This window comes from Crocodylus siamensis, chromosome 4 (assembly GCF_052110815.1).
Source record: "Crocodylus siamensis isolate JL-2025a chromosome 4, ASM5211081v1, whole genome shotgun sequence".
NCBI lineage: Eukaryota > Metazoa > Chordata > Crocodylia > Crocodylidae > Crocodylus > Crocodylus siamensis.
The window spans coordinates 136,112,393-136,131,334 of record NC_143398.1 but is presented as its reverse complement, the minus strand read 5'-3'; positions in this window follow the sequence as shown (position 1 = coordinate 136,131,334).

The following is an 18,942-nucleotide window of genomic DNA, read 5'->3' as shown; positions in this document are numbered from 1 at the left end:
GCCCGTGGGCCACCAGTTGAACAGCCATGATTTATTGTATAGATGTTTGGAGTGACTTGAATTAATAAAAAAAGTTTATCTAGAAAATTACCTTTATTATAACTCTAGCCCATGGGTGGGGAAAATACAGCCTGTGGGCTGGATCTGACCTGCCAAGGGATTTTCATCCAGTTTCCAGCAGGTCCCTCAGCCCTGCCCAGTGGGCAGCCTGAGCTATGGTGTGTGCAGCCCATCCTGCTGCCCCCAGGGCTGCAGCAGGCACACAGCAGGGGTGGGGTAGTGTGGTGGCTGGACTCGTTTCTTGGCAGCTCCTGAAGTGGCAGTTCCTTCCAGCTGCTGCCTTGCACCTACCTCTGCGGGTGCTGGACAGAGTGGTCTCTATGGAGCCTGCCTGGGACCCATGTGAACAGGGCACACACGACTGGATGGAGGGGATGGTGCTGCAGATGCACAGGGAGCATCATCTGGGAATAGGACTGGTGGACGGGGCCAGGACTGGAGCCAGCATCAGGATCATGGGGCAGTGACAGCGTGGGACTAGTGCCTGGGTCAGAGCTACAATCCACTGCCTGCACGGCCCTGTGACAGGTGCTGGTTCTGTGGAAGGGGCATGCAGGGAACAGATTGTGGCTCTGCCCTGGGCCCTGGCCCACACTGTTACTGCCCCACCATCCTGATCCCAGACCTGCCCCCAGCTTTGCCTGTCCATCCTGCTCCTGGATGCCTCTCCCCACCTGTCCCCAGCCCCATCCCCTCTGCCCGGTTGAGTGCATCCTGCCCATGTGGGTCCTGGGCCAGTCTCCATGGAGACCCTGGGATCACTGGGCAGTGACAGTGTAGGTCCAGGGCCAGGGCAGAGCCACAATCCATTTCACACATGCCCCTGACTGTGGAACCGGTACCCATTGCAGGGTGGGGTAGCAGATCACAGCTCTGCCCTGGGCTCCAGCCCAGTGCTGTCATAGCCCTGTGATCCTGATCCCAGCCCTGGTCCCAACCCCTCCTGTCCCACTCCCGATGCTGATCTCTGCCCACCCACAACCCTATCCCATCTGCCCAGCCAAGTGTGGGGCAGAGCCATTTAGGGAGTTTTGGTGAGCTGTTGCGGGGTGCGGGGGGGATGACAACTCAGCCCATGACAGCTGAATGGCCCTAAGTGGCCCTTCAGCCCAAATAATAATCCACCCCTGCTCTAGATCCTTGCTCACCCAGAGTACAAGAAGTATATCATTCATGGGCTCAAACCCACTGGGGTAGCTGAAAAAGCAATTTTCTTCATTACAAAAAGCTGGTTTCTGTATCATGGAATAGTTCTGTGTTGGTTTCTTTGCTGATTTTGTCTTTCCTTATCTCACCGAGAGCCAAGGGAGCTGTGGGCGAACACATTCATTGGCAACTTATGAATACGTGCAATGATATTTCCGGACCCTTCGAATTCTGGTTTTTCATGGCAGGTCCCTATGAAGTCTTGGAATTTCCTCCACAGGCTCAGAACATTTGAGGCCACTCAATGAAATGTAGTGTATCTGGCATAGCCAATAAGATAAATCATTTTAGTGTTCCTAATGAATTTTCTAGTCTGCTAATGACATGTTTAACAGGATTTGCCTGGAATAATATGGGAAGGTAACAGCACTGCAGGATGTCATAGCTGTACATTCCATTCCCTTGCCCCCACAGTGTATACTTAATATCAGTTAATGAATACTGAAGGATTTTTAATTGAATATTCAGGCACTGAAGAGCTCAGGTCTCCACTTGCCCAGGTGAGTGCCCTTTCCACTACATTATAGAGTCATACTTGTGCTCTCTCCCTCTTGCTGGCCCAATGAATCTTTTATTCCATGTGAAGCAGAACAGCTTTAACTGGCAAGACTTGAGTACATCCCTGGTTTTTCAGATGATGCCCTAGGGTCACTTCAAATGTCTGGGTTTCTCATTTCATTTCAAAATAATTAGGGTTTTTTCATATTGTATTACTCAGAATACCCTGTAGCCTGGTACCTCAAGCAGTCACTTGAGAGATGGGATGTGGAGGCCAAAGTCTTCTTAGGGAATGGGTGGCATAGCACAAGCATCTTTTACAGCATTGATGACTGCTCCAACTAGGAGATTACTTGATAATGTGGGGAGGGAGGTGTTTTCCTTTTCTAGGCACAGTTTGTGAGAAGGGTTCTGGGTTTGGGAGTTGTGATTATAGAGATAGATGCTTTCCTGTAGAGAAAAGGAACAGACTTACACCCCTGACAGGGACTGTGACTTTGGCCCTCTCCTCAGCATGTCCTACAGGTCACAAGAATATATGAAAGGATTGCAGACAAACTTTAAAAATCAATCAACAATTTTAAAAAATGGATTCTCCCTTAAAGGAGAAAAATGTGGAAAATCATAGCTTTTCCACTGCAGGCTGGCAGAGTTGCAGCCTGCAAGGGGCTGCTTGGGGGCCTCCCCATGCCCCACACACACTCCCCTGCCCCACACAGCCAACCCCTTGCCCCATATACTGGGAAGCTGGGGCCTGGGGATGGGGGGCAGTGGGTCGGGAGTTAAAGGCACTGGGCCTGGACTGGCCATCGATGTTTACAGATGGGTCTGGGTACAAAAAAGGTTGAGAGCCACTGTCTTAAAGTTAACAAAGACCCTTGGCTCAGGCCATCATTGCAAGACTTTGGCTTCTGTAACTGTCAGCACTACCCTCTCACAAGCACTGAGTCTGTATAAAATAGAGAAAATATTAAGAAGGAGAAAAAGAACTCAGTATTCATGTAGAAACACCATATATTTATCTAAATATATTTATCTTAATAAATCAACCATGTGTTTATCTAAAGAGCAAGAAAAATGCCTGCTGCTGTTGTATCTCAACAAGTAGGTCTTCACTTCAATTTTTCTGAGGCCTAACATGAACACTCAGTAGGCAGAACACCTTTCCTACATTGCTTTCTCCCTCTGCAGCTGCCTCCTGACTGTTCCTTATTGGCATTTAACATTGTCCCAGTGCCTGGGAGTAGGGGATGCACTCAAACAGGCTTATTCCTATGCCAGGGGAACTGCTTTGTCCAGACCTGAATGTCCATGCTGCCTCTTTCCAAGGTGTTGCTGTTCGTGTTCTTTGCCTCTGCCTGGCTTGCTCTGAAGGTATCTATGCCTCCCAAAGCTTTAGCAATTTTAGCTCTGTGGGATCTGAGTAAAAATGGGAAGTCCACCTCACCAGTCCTCACTCAGCTCTCTTGCTGCCTTCTACAGATTCATCACTGCCATAAGCCACGGTGCCATCTCCACACCTTCTCTCACAACATCCCTTCTCATCACAAAACTACACCAAGGCCTTCACAGTCCTAACCCAACCTGTTGGGGGTAAAGCCATGTTGCTATCACAATTCATTCAGCCTCCTCATTAGTGTACTCTGGCCTATCAAACCAATTCTTTACTATCTTGCACGGCGTCTCATGCAGATGTGTGTGTTGGGGGTGTCTCCTTTGAGAAGTGGGCTTGAGCCCTCAAAGTTGAATTCAGATGCTTTCTTTCCCAAATGATGAGGGGTAACAGGGGCCAGATTTGCATGTGAGATCTTCATACATGCCTGTATGACAAGATACAGAGTTATTTTTTAATTTGTACAAGAGGACTTTGGCTATTTGTTATGCTGGACTTGTCAAACAAACCTGCTGTTTGTACCAGGAGATTTTACCCTTGTAAATTTGAATTCTGGGGTAAAGTCATGTACCCCACATAGGTAAATACTAGATTTTTTTGGTCTCCGCTACGTTTTGCATTGGCACAGGTACAAGGATAACAGGTCCCCATTGCAGCAATCAAAAGCAGCAACACTAGAGAAAACTTTGAACCATTTGTTGGTAGTTCATGTACTGTGATAGAGAAGTGACTGCTATGGGATTGCAATCTAAGCTAAAAAAGACACTAAAATCTCTACCTTCAGGAAATGCTTTCCACAATCTGTTTTCCAATGGAGTTACTACAACTTTTAAGAAAACTAGCAGGATGACATAAAAAATACTAGGAAAAAAAAGAATAAAACTAGAATAAAAAGAATAACACTAGAAAAAAAGAATAAAGACACCAGTTTTATTTTTTGTGGGAAAAGATGGGTTTTCCATGATCATAAAAAGCCTTTTGAAAATACTGAAAAGACTTCAATCAATTCCAATGCAATGACCAAGGCAGGCAGGTTCATAGGAAAGTAGGGCTGGAAGGAATGTTACAAGGTCATCTAGTCCAGCCCCCTGCTCAAAGTAGTATCATCTCTGACTAAACCATCTTGGCAAAGTGTCTTTCCAACTTGTTCTTGAAAATTTCCCGTGATAAATATTACACAACTTCTCTAGGAAGCCTGTTTCAATGCTTGACCACTTTTATAGTCAGAAAGTTCCTCCCAATCTCCAACATCAATTTCCCCTGCTGTACCTTGAGGCCATTGCTCCTAGTCCTGTCCCTTTTGGCCACAAAGAAGAGTCTGTCGTCACCGTTTCTATAATCCCATTTCAGGTATTTGAAGACTGATATCAAATCCCCCCTCATTTTTCTTTTCTCCATACTAAATATCCCTATTTATTTCAGCCTTTCCTCATAAGTCTTACTTCCCAAGCCCTAAATCATTCTTTTTTCAGTCTGCACTGAACTCTTTCAAGTACCTCCACATCCTTTTTGAAGTTTTGGGCCCAAAAATGGACACATTCCAATTTAGGCCTCAGCTCTTAAAAAGAGCAAAAGAAATCACTTTCCTTGATTTACAAGTGACACTCCTGTTAATACAACCCAGTATGCTGTTGGCCTATTGTGCAACAAGAGAACACTGTTGGCTTATATTTAATATATGGTCTACTGTACCTCCCAGCTCCTTCTCTGTAGCACTACAGCCTAGCCAGTCATTCCTCAGTCTGTATTTGTGTGTACAATTCCCAAGTGTGAGACTTTGAAATTGTCCTTATTGAATTTTATCTGGGTGACTGAAGACCATTTCTCTTGTCTATCCAGGTCATTCTGGATCCTAGTCTTACCCTCCAGAGCATCTTCAATTCCACCCAATCTGGTGTCATCCACATATTTTCTAAGTGTGCACTCAGTCCCATCATCCAAACCATTAATTAAGATTAATTAAGATATTGAACCATACCAGACATAGGACAGGCCCCTGAGGAACTCCACTTTATAACTCCTCTCAAGTAGATATTGACTACTTATTGAGCATGAGGATACAACCAGTTTTGTATCCACCTTATGATACTTTCATTTACTTTGTATTTTCTTTGTTTGTTAATTAGAATGCCATGGGAGACAGTGTCAAAAGCTTTGCTAAAGTCAAAGTATATCACATTTACCACTCTCTCCCATCCACAGAGCCTGTCACCTTATCATAGAAAGAAATCTGGTTGGTCAGACGTGACTTGCTCTTGGTGAATCCATGCTGGCTGTTTCTAAGTACCTTGTTCTCCTCTAGATTTTTTACAATAGATTTCTTGAGGATCTGCTTCATAATCTTTCCTGGTACTGATATCATCTATATCACAGATATCTGAGGTGATATCAGAATGACTGATCTGTAACTCCTCAAATCCTCCTTCTCTTTCTTAAAAATGGGTATCATATTTGCATCTAGGTTCTTTAAGTAATCCCTAACCTGTTCTGCCATTACTCGAGGCTGTTTGTCTCCTTCCCTATCATTTTTGCCAACGTCACTCATCATCTGGTAGCTGTCCTCATTTGCTGAAGATGAAAGCAAAAAAGATACTAAATACTTCAGCCTTCTTTGCATCATCTGGAAATATATTGCCTTCTGCATTCCATAATGGGCCTATGGTTTCTTTGGTCTTCCTCTTGATGTACTTGTAGAGTCCCTTTTTCTGCTTTTGGTGTCCCTTGACAGTTGCATCTCAAGTTGTGCCTTGGACTTCCTAGTTTCTCTGCCCACTCATGTGCTGTCTAGTTAGGCTGGCCTCCTGTTGTACTTCCCATTTTTCCATTGCATAAGGATAACTTGCACTTACACCCTTAAAAGGGACTCTTCAAAGCACAAAGTCAGAAATTCTTTTCTCTTCAAACTTACCTCTCAAGGAATCCTGCCCACCAGGTCCCTGATTTTGCTAAAGTTTACTTTTCTGAAGTCCAGTGCCTTTACTGTGCTGCTCATCTTCCTTCTTCCCCCAGGATTTGCCTTCTACCTTCACATTCTCAGCCAATCTTTTGCACCAGCATTCAACACTATGGGTTTGAACCACAAAGAGCTATAGCACAGTCTTACTCTCTTGCTTGCCTTAGGCTTATCACAAAGCCGTAATGGGTTTGGGTTTGAGGTTGGGTTTGGTTTGTGGGTGTGGGTTTGGGGTTTGATTGGGGGAGGGATGATAAAGTGTGGGAGTGTAAATGTAAATGTAAATGTTTGTGAAATGTTCTTTCAAGAGGTTGAGCTACATAACCAAATAACTGTTTATATAGATATGACTATATTTTTAATTGTAAAAACATACAAATACTGGAGGAGCACACACACATGCCACAGCTTTTCCCAGTTTGGCTGTGCAGGATGCAAGCAGGGCGATTTTCCCTGGTGGCAGGAGCACCTAGTTTGGAACCACTGCGGTAAGTTGAGCACAATGGCGGTTCTTGACTGGGGTTGGTGCCACACTCAGAAGAATTATGGATGGGAGATGTGACTGAAAAGAACCAGTGTTTTAGGCTGTCTGCAGACTCAGGCAGGTATAGGCCCATCAGCAATGCTGGGATGAAAGGTTTCTTTGCAGCCATCAGCTCTAGGAAAAGCAAAAAGTGAAAAAGTGATGTACCTGCAGCATTTCCAGAAAGGAGCACCCACCCCACATGCTAAGTTACGAGGATCTTCCAACCCACCCTACCCATGCAGATTCTGCATCCCATTCACGATAGCAGCCCCGCAGCTTACCCACATCACGTTGCTGTTGCTGCTGCTTATACAAATGAGGTTGGGGAGTCCTGTATTTGGATATTAGGAAAACTCATTAAATACTTTATTGATTATTAAACTGCTGCCAAAAGCAGCATGTGCCCAGTAATGGAAGCCAACTCAGTTGATTAAATGCATCCCACATTGAGCATGATTGTAAAACACATGGCCCATATTGAGCAAATACACTGATGGGAACTCTTTTTTTTTTGATTGGCATCCTACCTGCAAGGCCTAGGCCTGGAAGCCTTGAAGTTCAGATGCCCCCTAGTCTTGCTTCCTCCTAACCAAAAGGCCAAGGAGCAGTTAGGGGAAGAGCAGGCCCCCATTGGCATAAAACTGTTGGAAATCTTTTTGTTTATTATACATTTTTTTAAAAATACACTTTCCACTTTATACTTATAAAGCTTCACATATTGAGCATTCTTGTTCTATCAAGACTTCTGTAACAGGCTGCCAATGTGGGATCACCAGACTGGCTTGAGATACTTACCCTGGGCTAGAACCAGTGCCGGTGAACTCTGAGCGACCCCAGGGGCGGAGCAGGGGGAGCCCTGCCCTGTGGAAAAGCAGAAGCTGATCAAAAGAAGGGGTTTTCAATCCCCTCAGTTGCATGGAAGGGGGATGGCTGGGGTTGGGGGCCCGCCACCCTGAGCCCTTGTTGGCCAGTTTGCAAGCCAGGGAGGGACTGCTAGGGGGGATAAAAGCATCAGCCGAACTGGTGTGTGGGGGCTGCTGACAGTGACTCCGGGGAAGGATGCAGGAGGCCTAGGAAGAGCTGGGGTGAGCTGACCCAGCAGAGGGAGCAGAGAGACCCCTCTGAAGAGCCTCCGAGGCCCTGGGAGAAGGCGGCAGTGTCAGCGGCAGTTGGCCGTGCCTCCAGCCCTGCAGCAGAAGGAGCAGCAGCCAGAGCTTGGGGCAGAGAGCCGGGGCCCCAAGGCCCCATCGCAGTGTGCTGGCGTGCTGGGCGTCCCAGAGGCTAGGGGTGGCAGTTGGCCCCCCACTCCACTGCGGAGAAGCAGCAGCGGGCAGGAGCGCAGGCGGCATCCTTATCTGGAGCAGGGAGCTGGGCCAGTGAGTTGGGGAAACCCCTTCCCTTCCCTGGGGAAGCGAGACAGCAGCAGGCAAGACACTGGGATCCTGAGGAGCAGCAGAGCATCAGGACGAGGGTCCCTGGGAGCTCGGGATGCAGGCTGGCGCTTGGAGCGGGATTGGCGAGCCGTGAGGCACGTGGCGTGCCAGGACAGTTATCTGGAGCAGGGGTTTGGAGCAACGACTCCTGGGAGCTGCCTGTGCTGCTGACCCTCTGCCACTGACTGCCTCAGAGGGGACTTAGTCCTTTCCCTTATTCTGCAGCTGATTGTCATCGGCTGGAGCTCCTGAGCTTTGTGCTTGGGCCATGCTGATTGCTGCAGAGCCTACTTTTTTGCTTGCCTTTTGGTTGCCTCGGAGGATCATCCTTCAGCCTCTTTGCAGGGTTGGGGTTTGATACAATTTGATAGCTGCTGACCAGAAGAGCTTAACCTGTTGCAGTCTGTCGCTTATTGGGAAGCCTGTTGGAGCTGCTGGGAGTGAGCACCTTGCTTCCTTGTGGTAGCATCTCAGCAGTGGCTGAAAGCTGCTAGTTACCCGACCTGTGGTTCTTGAGTCAAGGGTTGACTAATGCATTCTGGTTTGTGTTGTGATTCTGGTTATGCCGTTTAAGTTCACTTGTAAATAACCTGTCGTATTATTCTTGCTATGTAAATAAAGTGTAAATAGTTAAATCAGTTAAGTGTTAGACCGTCTTGAGACCATGGGCTTCTCTGTGGGGAGTAGGGGCTGGCTGGAAGGTAAATTGGTGCTGGCCAGAAGCCCTGCCCCACTCTCACCACACCATCCCTGATATTGAGTGAGGTGGCAACTACTGGGCCGCCACCCAGGTGACACTTCATATCACAAAACAACTACATATGAAAAACATACAACTACATGTGTTAAACCCTTATGCAACATACATCAGCCTCAAAAAATACCACAAAGAATACCTTACAGAACTATATTTCTTCATACAGAACCCCATGAATATCAATTAATCTCCCTCTGAAAAAAAACCTATTGCCTCAGTAACCATCTGAAACTCTCTGACCCTTCCACAAGGTCTCTCTGCTGGTTCAGTGAAGCAAGTGTGTCTGGTTCTTTTTCTTTCACTTCTTCTCTGCCTCCTCTGCTCTGATCTCTTCCTTGTCCTGACTGATGTAGTATTTCAGTTCACGCAGCCCCAGCTTCAGGAACCCTCTTTCAGTGAAAGCCAAGCCCTTCAAAACTCAGAGGTTTCTTACTTTTTATATACCGCTTTTTAAAACCTGCTAACAGTGCCCTTAATATTGTTTCCTTAGGCCCCTTTGGTATGAACCTGAACAATATCATCTCTTGTGTTAAGGGCTGGATTATTTTTGTGGTGCTCAAAAAATGATGTACCCTTTCCCCTACAACCTTTGCATATGTACTCTCCCAAAACATGTGTCTGTTTCTTCATCCCCACAACTCTCCCTTGGATACTTTGCTGTTCTCACCAAGCTCCATCTATGTTGTACCTCCCTTGCCAGCAAGATATTTTATACGACCAGCCCTGCCAGATCAGCATGCTCCCCATTTTGGCATTTGTCAGCCACCTCCCTCCACATCTTTTTCACTTGTCCTTCTGTAAGGTCCCCCACCATAATTTGTTCCACCCAGAACAAATATCAGATACATTTTCCAGACATTACCTTTCAACACACATTTATCAGGAAAAATCAACAGTAGCTGTCATCCACTGAGATACACATAGCAGATGGTTTCCAAGAAGATCCATCGGTAGCTAAAAAAATAAACCCTGGATTTTATTTCTTTTTCTCTTCTCCCCAGTCTGCCCATGAAATGCTCAGTAGTGAATACTGAAGCATTAATTCTCAAGTTATTAATCACTGGGTACCTGCTCAGTCAACCTGCCTGCGCAGTATGATGCCCTCCTCATGAAGCTGTTAGAAATAGAATATTGTTAGAAATGTGCAGCTTGCATCTTGCACCTGATAAGAAAGAAATACTGCCAAGGACTTTTTCTTTCCCAGCCTTGCTACAGCCTTTCTTATGCTAATTGCAGTTTCTCCCCCTCACCTGCCTTAAGTCTTTATTGTGCGGATTGCAGGAGCCAAAATTCAATTATCTTTGTCCTTGTAAAGGGGAGGGGAAAGTAAACTTTTGGTGACCTATTGTAGTTTCTGAGCATGCTTAATTAGCTGATGCATATTTACTTCTCCGCCCTGCATACTTAAGTGGTTAATTATACTATACATGCGATGTATGTAGTGATGTAACTTACATGTATGTTTGTATGAAACGGAAGTAAGCTGTAAGAGTTCCTGTTTCTGCACACGTGCCCAGGAGAGAGAAGATAAATTTCGCTTGCGAATACCAATGCGGGGTCAGAGTAATCTGAGTACCTGACTCTGCTCTGACCTTTGTTTGCAAACAAATGCCACCTTTGTGCCGTTAAATGTGTGTGTGTCTGTGATTTTTTGCGGGCCTCCAGAGAAACGAACCGCTTCATGCATCAAAGCTGTCTGCACAAGGGATCTACCTGCTCTCCCCAGAGGGTTGTCTCTGGAGGGCCTGGTAAGTACACACATACAGAATTCATAAGCAGGTCTGGTCCTGGGCTGCCCTTTCCCAGGCAACACGGTAGTGAGGGAGATACTTCTTCCCCTGCCTGAACCTTACTCAAGGGTTGTCACAAACCAGTGCAGGGGGCTTAGAGACAGGATACACAAAGCTCTGAGGGCCAGGTACTGCTACCTTCTTGACAACGGCTGCTTCTACACAAGATGCTGACTGCACAGTTGTTAGTGCACAGTCATTTAGTACTTCCATACACAAGTACTAAATGGCTGCACAGTAACTGGAGCTACTGCGCAGTAGCATCACCAAACAACTTTTTTTTGATGCTGACTGTGCAGTAGCTCATTTCTACTGCACAGTAGTTTGTTACTACTGCACTCTAGTGTTGTGTCACGCTTTGTGCCATGTGACACTCCTGAAAAGTAGAAACAAGTTACTGTGTAGTAGTAATGAGCTACTGTTCAGCCAGCATCTTGTGGAGGCACGGCCAACGTGTAGTTCTTTACCCTATATGTAGACCTACTTAAAGTAACAGGCATGCCCTCTTAGGTCCTACTGTGCCTATGTGGGATTTAGGGTTGCCAACCCTCCAGGATTAAGTTGCCAACCATCCTGGAGTCTCCAGGAATTAGATACAGTAAAAGCTCTGTTATCTGGCATCCCCCGGGAATGGCGGATGCCAGTTAATCAAATATTCTGGTTAATCAAATGTGCACCATCTGGTGTACTGCCCAGTGTCAGTGTGCCAGGGGACAGGGAGAGGGGCCCTGCACAGGCTGCTTTGCCCCACTCAGGCTGCTGTTGGAGCAAAAATTTAAGTATAGGTGCTGCCAATGCATGAACTCAGTTTGACTGAGAGTGGAAAATTCCATACAGGGCCTGGACTACCCTTTCTATGACCTCAGGAGCTGTCAATCAGCCCTGACCCACTTTCAGCTCTGAGCAGACTCAGTTGCTACGCAGAACTTATTGCAGAGCATGCCCAGTGTACAACTGGAATGAGGTAATACCTCTAGAAATTTCTCTCAGCCAAGCAGCCTGATTGGCTATAGGGCTGCTATAAAAAGTCCGAGGGCCCCCTACTCTCAGGGGGAGAAGATCGAGTCACTGGAGACAGAAGCTGGTGTTTCGAGGGACTGTCTGGCAGTCAGGCTCTCGGGCCTACTGATCTCCTTCCCCAATTGGCACTTTGTGCTGTTAGAGCGATTGCGGTTTTCATTTCCTGGTTCCCGATTAAGATTCACCAATTACTGACTACGATTTGGGCCATTCCACTGCGACTTCACCTCAGCATTCTGGCATCCTGACCTCAGCATTACTCTCCAGCTATCCGATCGTCCACCAATTGGGACTGGCGTCACACCACAACTTTATACGCGTTACAGTTTTGTTTGTTCAGTTTCCCAGTTCATGAGCTGTTGACCAGCCCTGGGACCAGGTCTTCGGACCGAACCTCGTGGGCCAACAGACCCCTTTGTTGTATTTGTGATTACTGTAACTGAAGACATAGTTTTACTATGCACCTAAGCGTAAGTCAAATAAATTCCACCTTGTTTAAGAAACAGCTACGCTTCCCGTGCCTCAGTTCTCCATAGCCAAAAGAACCCGGCCTGTTAACGTGCCTAACTGCCACCCCGGCCCACCGTGACACTGGGGTTTGGTTCCCCACCCCGGGACAGCTGCTTTGCCCTGGGCCGTGGCCAAAGAAGTGGCATGAACTCTGCTCACAGTGGCAGCGAAACCCGGAAGTGGTGCTTCCCCTTTTGCTGCATCCCTTGGATGCCGCTTAATAGAGTTTTCCGGCTCATAAAGTGCCAGTTAACACAGCTTTTGCTGTATAAATATCCAGAAGTTTGCTGAGAGTCACCTGGGAGATAAATGATGGGCATTCATAAAAATAAATATTAAATGTTGAATTGAATTTATACAGTAGTCCAGTGAGTTTTTAAAATGTAATAGTAATGTACATTTGCCTTCCTGAGTTCAGTACCATAGATTAGTCATTAATATCTTCACATCATGTGATAAAACCTCTCGGAATAGATTAAAACAGAAGTGTCAACCCTAGTGGGAGAAACCGATCCTAGGCAGCAAGTTTCAGTTCTCCGGAAGAGAAACTGAAAGTGAAACTGTCTAAAAAAAAAGGAGTACAAATAGTCTGCAGCTGGAGCTACAGTAAGCAGAAGCAATGGCTGTGGGTGAAGAGAAAGGTAAGGAGTGTGTATGTATTTCTCTGTATTTGTTGAGCACGTATGACACCTTGAGGACGTGTGAGTACCTGTGCTGCTGAGTGTGTGCCACCTGTGGCTCTGTTACCTTTGTGTAGGTATGTGTTCATGAATGTTCATTTTGTATATGTAATAGATTTTGAAATTTAAGTCTTGTTCTGTTAAACATAGGACTGGTAAGAATCCAGGAAAGTTTTCTGATTCTGAAAAAAATCTTCAGATTATACAGCAAACCAAGTCACAGAGAAAATGAATTGTTTGATTCCCAAATTTCTTTCTGCCTGATTCCGCATGACTGGGAACCAAGGGAAAGACAGATCAAGCCTGGGCTTCCAGTAGTACCTTCGAATATAAACAAGGAACCTGACCCTGTTGTTCAATACAGGAGAGTAAATCAGCTACAACACCACTGGAATATCATAGGTATAAAACTAGTTTCAGATCAGAATCAAACCCTATGTGTGAAGGCAAAAACAGAGTTAAAACAGTCACTAAATTTGGGGTGTGAGGAATTTCTACCTTTTGGGCATACTGGATAGGAGCAGAGCCCTTTAGTATGAGGATTGTGTGGGGATCATCTGTAAAGGAAAATGAGAGCAAGAGATTTGGCATGGCAAGCTCTAGTGACTTGCAGGGATGAGGAGGGAAAGGGCACAGGACTCTTCTAAGCTCCTGCCTCCACCAACTGACTTTCAAATCTTTCTTCAACAGGTCTCCTAGGCACCAGCCAAAGGTGAGACTGTCACTCCCTGTGCCGTGCTGTCAGATCTGCAGGAGCTGAGAAGCTCTACAGGAACTTTTCTTTTTTATCATTTCTAGCCTAGATCTGTCCCTCTTTCTTCCTCTGTTATCCTGTTTCACTGGTGCAGGCTGTGCTCTAGAGCAAGGGCTGGATGTCTCACTAGGGAGAAACTGTAGGAAGATCACAGTGGTGATTTGGCTTAATTCCTCCTGGAGACCATTGGATTTCAACTCCTTCTAAATGTCCCTCTGTAGTTTGAAATGGATGCTTATTTTTTTTCTGCTGAGTGAATGCTGAATGGAAAAGCCCAGACAGCATTTTGGGATGAATGGAAAGCCGCCCAGGGAACATCTTTGAATGAAAAGCACAGAAAGGCAGTGATGGTGTGGTCAGTGTGCAGAGCCTCTGATGTATGAGATACCGAGGGGGGCAAGTTGATGGTGTTTATGTTTCAGATGGAAGATAGAACTGAAAAGCTTTCAGGAGAATTATATGCCCAGCACCTCGCCCAAGGTGACGCACCTGCTGTATGAGATCAGGTGGGGTAAAGGATCCAAGGTGTGGAGAAACCGGTGCTCAAACACACTCACCCAACATGCTGAAGTCAACTGCTTGGAAAATGCCTTTGCGAAGCTACAGTTCAATCCTCCTGTGCCCTGCCATATCACCTGGTTCCTGTCCTGGAGTCCCTGCGGCCAATGCTGTAGAAGGATCCTGCAGTTTTTGCAGGCACACCCTCATGTAACCCTGGTGATCAAGGCAGCCCAACTGTTCAAGCACAAGGATGAACGCAACCGACAAGGCCTCCGGGACCTAGTGCAGAATGGAGTTCATGTGCAAGTCATGGATCTACCAGGTAACCCAGCTCCTCCTTGGCTTTGTCCAGGCTGGGAGCAAAGATGCCACAACAGAATGATTCATAGATTCATAGATGTTAGGGTCGGAAGGGACCTCAATAGATCATCGAGTCTGACCCGCTGCATAGGCAGGAAACAGTGCTGGGTTCAGATGACCCCAGCCAGAAGTCTATCTAACCTCCTCTTGAAGACCCCCAGGGTAGGGGAGAGTACTACCTCCTTTGGGAGCCCATTCCAGATTTTGGCCACTCTAACTGTGAAGAAGTTCTTCCTAATGTCCAGGCTAAATCTACTCTCTGCTAGCTTATGACCATTATTTCTTGTGACCCCCAGGGGCGCCTTGGTCAGTAGAGCCTCATTAATTCCCTTCTGCGCCCCCATGATGAATTTATAGGCAGCCACAAGGTCACCTCTCAACCTTCTCTTGCAGAGGCTGAAGCGGTCCAGGTGCCCTAGTTTCTCCTCGTGCCGCTAATGGTGTTGCTAAGAGGTGCTATTGCTGTTGGACAGTCTGATGGGCAAATGACAAGCCTTTGACCCTGGCCAGAATGATAAAGATGCAGTGTAGGGGGAAGCCTGCCTTGTTAGTACAGGTTTCCTTAGATTTATGTGCGTTCAATTTCTGCAAATTTGCTCTTATGTGATGATCCTTTTTATACCCGAAATTCATTATATGCAAGGTAAATTTGCTGTTATGCGATTGGCATAGGTGTCCTGCCCCGTCCCCCAAGCAGGTAAGTCTGTGAGTTTGTGAGGGGAGGGGAAAGGGCCGTGAGCAGAGGGGATGGATAAGGAGAGGGGAAAGGGTCATGGGGTCAGGGCCCCATTCACCGCAACACCTGATGCAGCTGCTCTGGGAATGGCTGATGCCAGCAGCTTGCAGCGTCTGGGCTGCGCCATGCCCCAAACCACCCGGCACAGCATAGCCCAGCAGCTGCAAGAAGGCAGAGTCTGCCACTCCCAGGGCTGAAGTAGGGGCAGGCAGCCAGCTGCAGTGAGATGAGAACAGGCTGGGGCCAGCAGACGCTGCAGGCTGGGGCTGGTGGTGGCACCAGGCTCTTTCCTGGGAGTGGCAGGTGCTGCCTGCTTGTGACCACTGGGCTGCACTGCGCTGGGGGGCTCAGGGCATGGTGCAGCTCAGTGGCTGCAGGTAGCTGGTGTCAGCTGCTCCTGGGGCTGCTGCAGCAGGGGCTGCAGTGAGTGGGGAGAACACATTGTGTAAACGGTTCACTTTAGGCTAGGTATCAGGAGGCACTACTTCACTGTGAGGGCGGCTAGGATCTGGAACCAACTTCCAAGAGAAGTGGTGCTGGCTTCTACCCTGGGGTCTTTAAGAGGAGGCTAGATGTATACCTTGCTGGGGTCATTTGAACCCAGTACTCTTTCCTGCCATGGCAGGGGGTCGGACTATGATCTGCTTAGGTCCCTTCCGACCCTAGAAACTATGAAACTAAGTGGAGCAGTGGGGTGAGTGGGGAGTAGTCGGTTGAATGGGGCTTCCACCCACCCTGAGCACCACAAAGAGCCTGGTGCTGCCCCTGCTGCAGCCCCGGGAGTGGCAGACGCTGCCTGCTTCCAGCCACTGGGCTGCACCGTTCTTCTCTCCCCACCCCTTCCCTAGCCCCCACATCACTCCTTTCCTTCTTCATTGCCGCAGGAACACATCCTTACCTGTTTCATTGTAAACTGGGTTCACTTTATGTGAATTAGATTTAGGCACCGTTCCCTAGGAAAGCATCTACTGCGTAAATTGAGGGAAACCTGTACTCTCAGAAGAGAAGCAAGCACCAGTCCTTAAGTCAGAGAGCTCCTCCTCCTCTTGCCCAGGCAGTTCATGTGATGCACTGCATTGCATGAAGGTGACAGCATGCCACACCTCTGCACATGCCACCAACATTTCCTCAAGTGCTCCCTGCTGCCTCACACAGGGGGCTGGGAATCAATGGATCAAGACCAGTGTCAGGAGAATCCAACTTACTACTCTTCAGTGTCAGGATGAGGTGTCCTGGTTTGGGGGATGAAAGCACTATATGAACTAGGCAGCTTCAGCCCGGCAGCAGATATGCTCTTTGGCAGGACTGATGACAGGGATAGGCCAACACTTCCTTCTCCTGCTTTAATTTCTTCCCCCTAACATTGCCATGGGGACCTCATGGAGAACTGGTGGCCCAGATCCCCAATTTCTTCTAGTTGGCTAAGGCAACCCCTGCTTAGCGCTCTTATTTGGTTCCCAAAAAAATAAGCATTAAGCAGAATAGTGTTAAGCGAAACTGATTTTCCCAGGGGGTTTTGAAGTGCTTGGCTGAGGATTTTTACACTCCCTGCTGCCAGTTGTATGATGCCATGAGCGTTATAACAAAACTTGTTGAACGCTAAGTAGTATTGGGTATCAATGTAAAATGGGCGTTATAGCGAAATAGTGCTAAGCAAAACAGTGTTAAGTGGGAGTTGCCTGTATTTCACCAGGAGAGGACTGACCTCTCTCTGAAGCCACCCCCTTGTGATCTACATACTCTCTGGTCCCGTTACAAAGCAGTTGAGTTCTCCCTTTTCCCACGCTCTTCCCCCTGGCAAGCTCCAGTAGGCAGAGCATCAACAGAGGAACAATACTAAACCAGAGGGTGGTACAGTTCTTTGTCTGAACCACCCATGTTTCCAGATCAAGGCAGACCTCCCAGAATAGATGCATGGATTCTGGGCACAGTTGCAGGGTGATTTGGCTCCTAGGAAAAAGATGGGGTCTTGTGGATGTTACTGGTATTGTCAACCCTGTCACTAACTCATTACTAGCTCAGAACACAAGGACCTAGACCCTTTTCACCACTGTAAAACTGGAAATTTATTGACCTCATACTAGGTTGCTGATATGTTTAATGAAGTTCACAGGGCTGTTGCCAAGATTGACCGAGTGTTTGTGTATTTAGATTACAGGTACTGCTGGAGGACATTTGTCACACATCCACATGAAGGAGAAAGTGATTTTTGGCCTTGGTTTTTCCCTCTATGGATCACTTTCTATAACCTGGAACTCCAGCATATTCTGTTGGTTAGTAGATATTTTGGCAAAAATGGGTGAGAGAATATTGCTAAAGGATTCGTAAAGGCGGCTTCCAGGATACTGGCCACACTGTTTTTAGTGCTGTCAGGAGCAGGGTTATAACCAGGGCTGGGGCCTTCGTTATGTAAGGGGCTGCACAAATAGAAGGAGGGTAGGGATGGTGAGGGCACTAGCTTGGGCCTGAAACACTGCCTTCTGCCCTGCTCTCTGTCCTGGAGCAACCCAGAGCTCGAGCTGTGCCCCCAGCCTTCCTGAGTGAGAGGCAGTAGCTGTAATGATTTGGCACTGAATCAGATGACAGCCCTCATGGCTAGAGACAGACATTCAAAAAGCCAGAGCCTGAACTGATTCAAACTTTGCAGGTTAGTCTAACCTGCGTAGATTGAACCAATTTGCAAGTGAATAAACATTAACTGTTAACTGTGGAAATGCAGGCATGTGTCTGCAGTTGCTCAGGCCAGAAGCTGGAGGGTACTAAAGCCAGGGGGCACCCTTGACTTCAGGGTAGCTGTGCTGGGGGGACGTGGCCAGGCCCGGCAGTAACCTAAAGTGAACTGGCCAGGGAGGGTATTTAATTCCCCCCTCCCTGTTCCACAGTCCCAGACCGGGGTCCTCCTGGTGCACCCCACTCGCTGCTGCAGCGGCAGGCGTGGGGTTGTGGCCAGACACTGGCTGGCATGGCTTCTGAGGCAAAGGGGGCAAGGAGGGGAGTTATTCCCTGCTCTGTCCCCAGGGGACCACAGCCAGGGTCTGCCCACCCCAACTCCCGCTGCTGCAGCTCCCTTCCTGCACAGGGCAAGCAGCAGGATAAGCCCTCCTCTGCCCCCTCTGCCAGACACTGGAGGAAGTGGGGAATAACCACCCACCCTTCCCACTCTGCCTCAGGGGCCATGCTGGCCAGCATCTGACTGTGTCCCTGATGCTGCAGTGGCTAGCACCAGGTGGACCCCAGCTCGGATCCATGGCAGTGGGACAGGGAAGAGAGAATTAAACCCACATCCCTGGCCAGTTTACTCCAGGCTACTGCCAGGGCTGGCCATGCCTCTGCTGCTGGAGCAGTTAGTGGAGAGATGCCTGGCAGGTCCATGCTGGTAGGACAGGGGAGGGACAGTGGGAATAAACCTCTTGCCTGCTCCCTTCTAGGGGCAGCATCTCGCCAGGCCCCCACCCCTGCATGTCCCTGCTCTGGCTATGGAGCAGAGGGGTGGGCCCAACCCTGCTCTGCTGGAGCAGGGAGTACAGTCCAGCCCAGGGCTGCAGAGCATGCTGGGGGACACTAGTTTAACTTAAACCAGGAAGAGGTCTGGGACAGAAGTTGCATGACTGGGTTTGAACTCAATCAGTTAAGTCTAATATTACATTCAATCAGGTTTATCTCAAACTAGTTTCAGCCATTTTAAAACTGGTTTAGGTGCACTGAACTTGTTCTGTTACAGGTTTAAACCAGTTTCTGATCACTTAAACTGTGTAACTTTTGTCC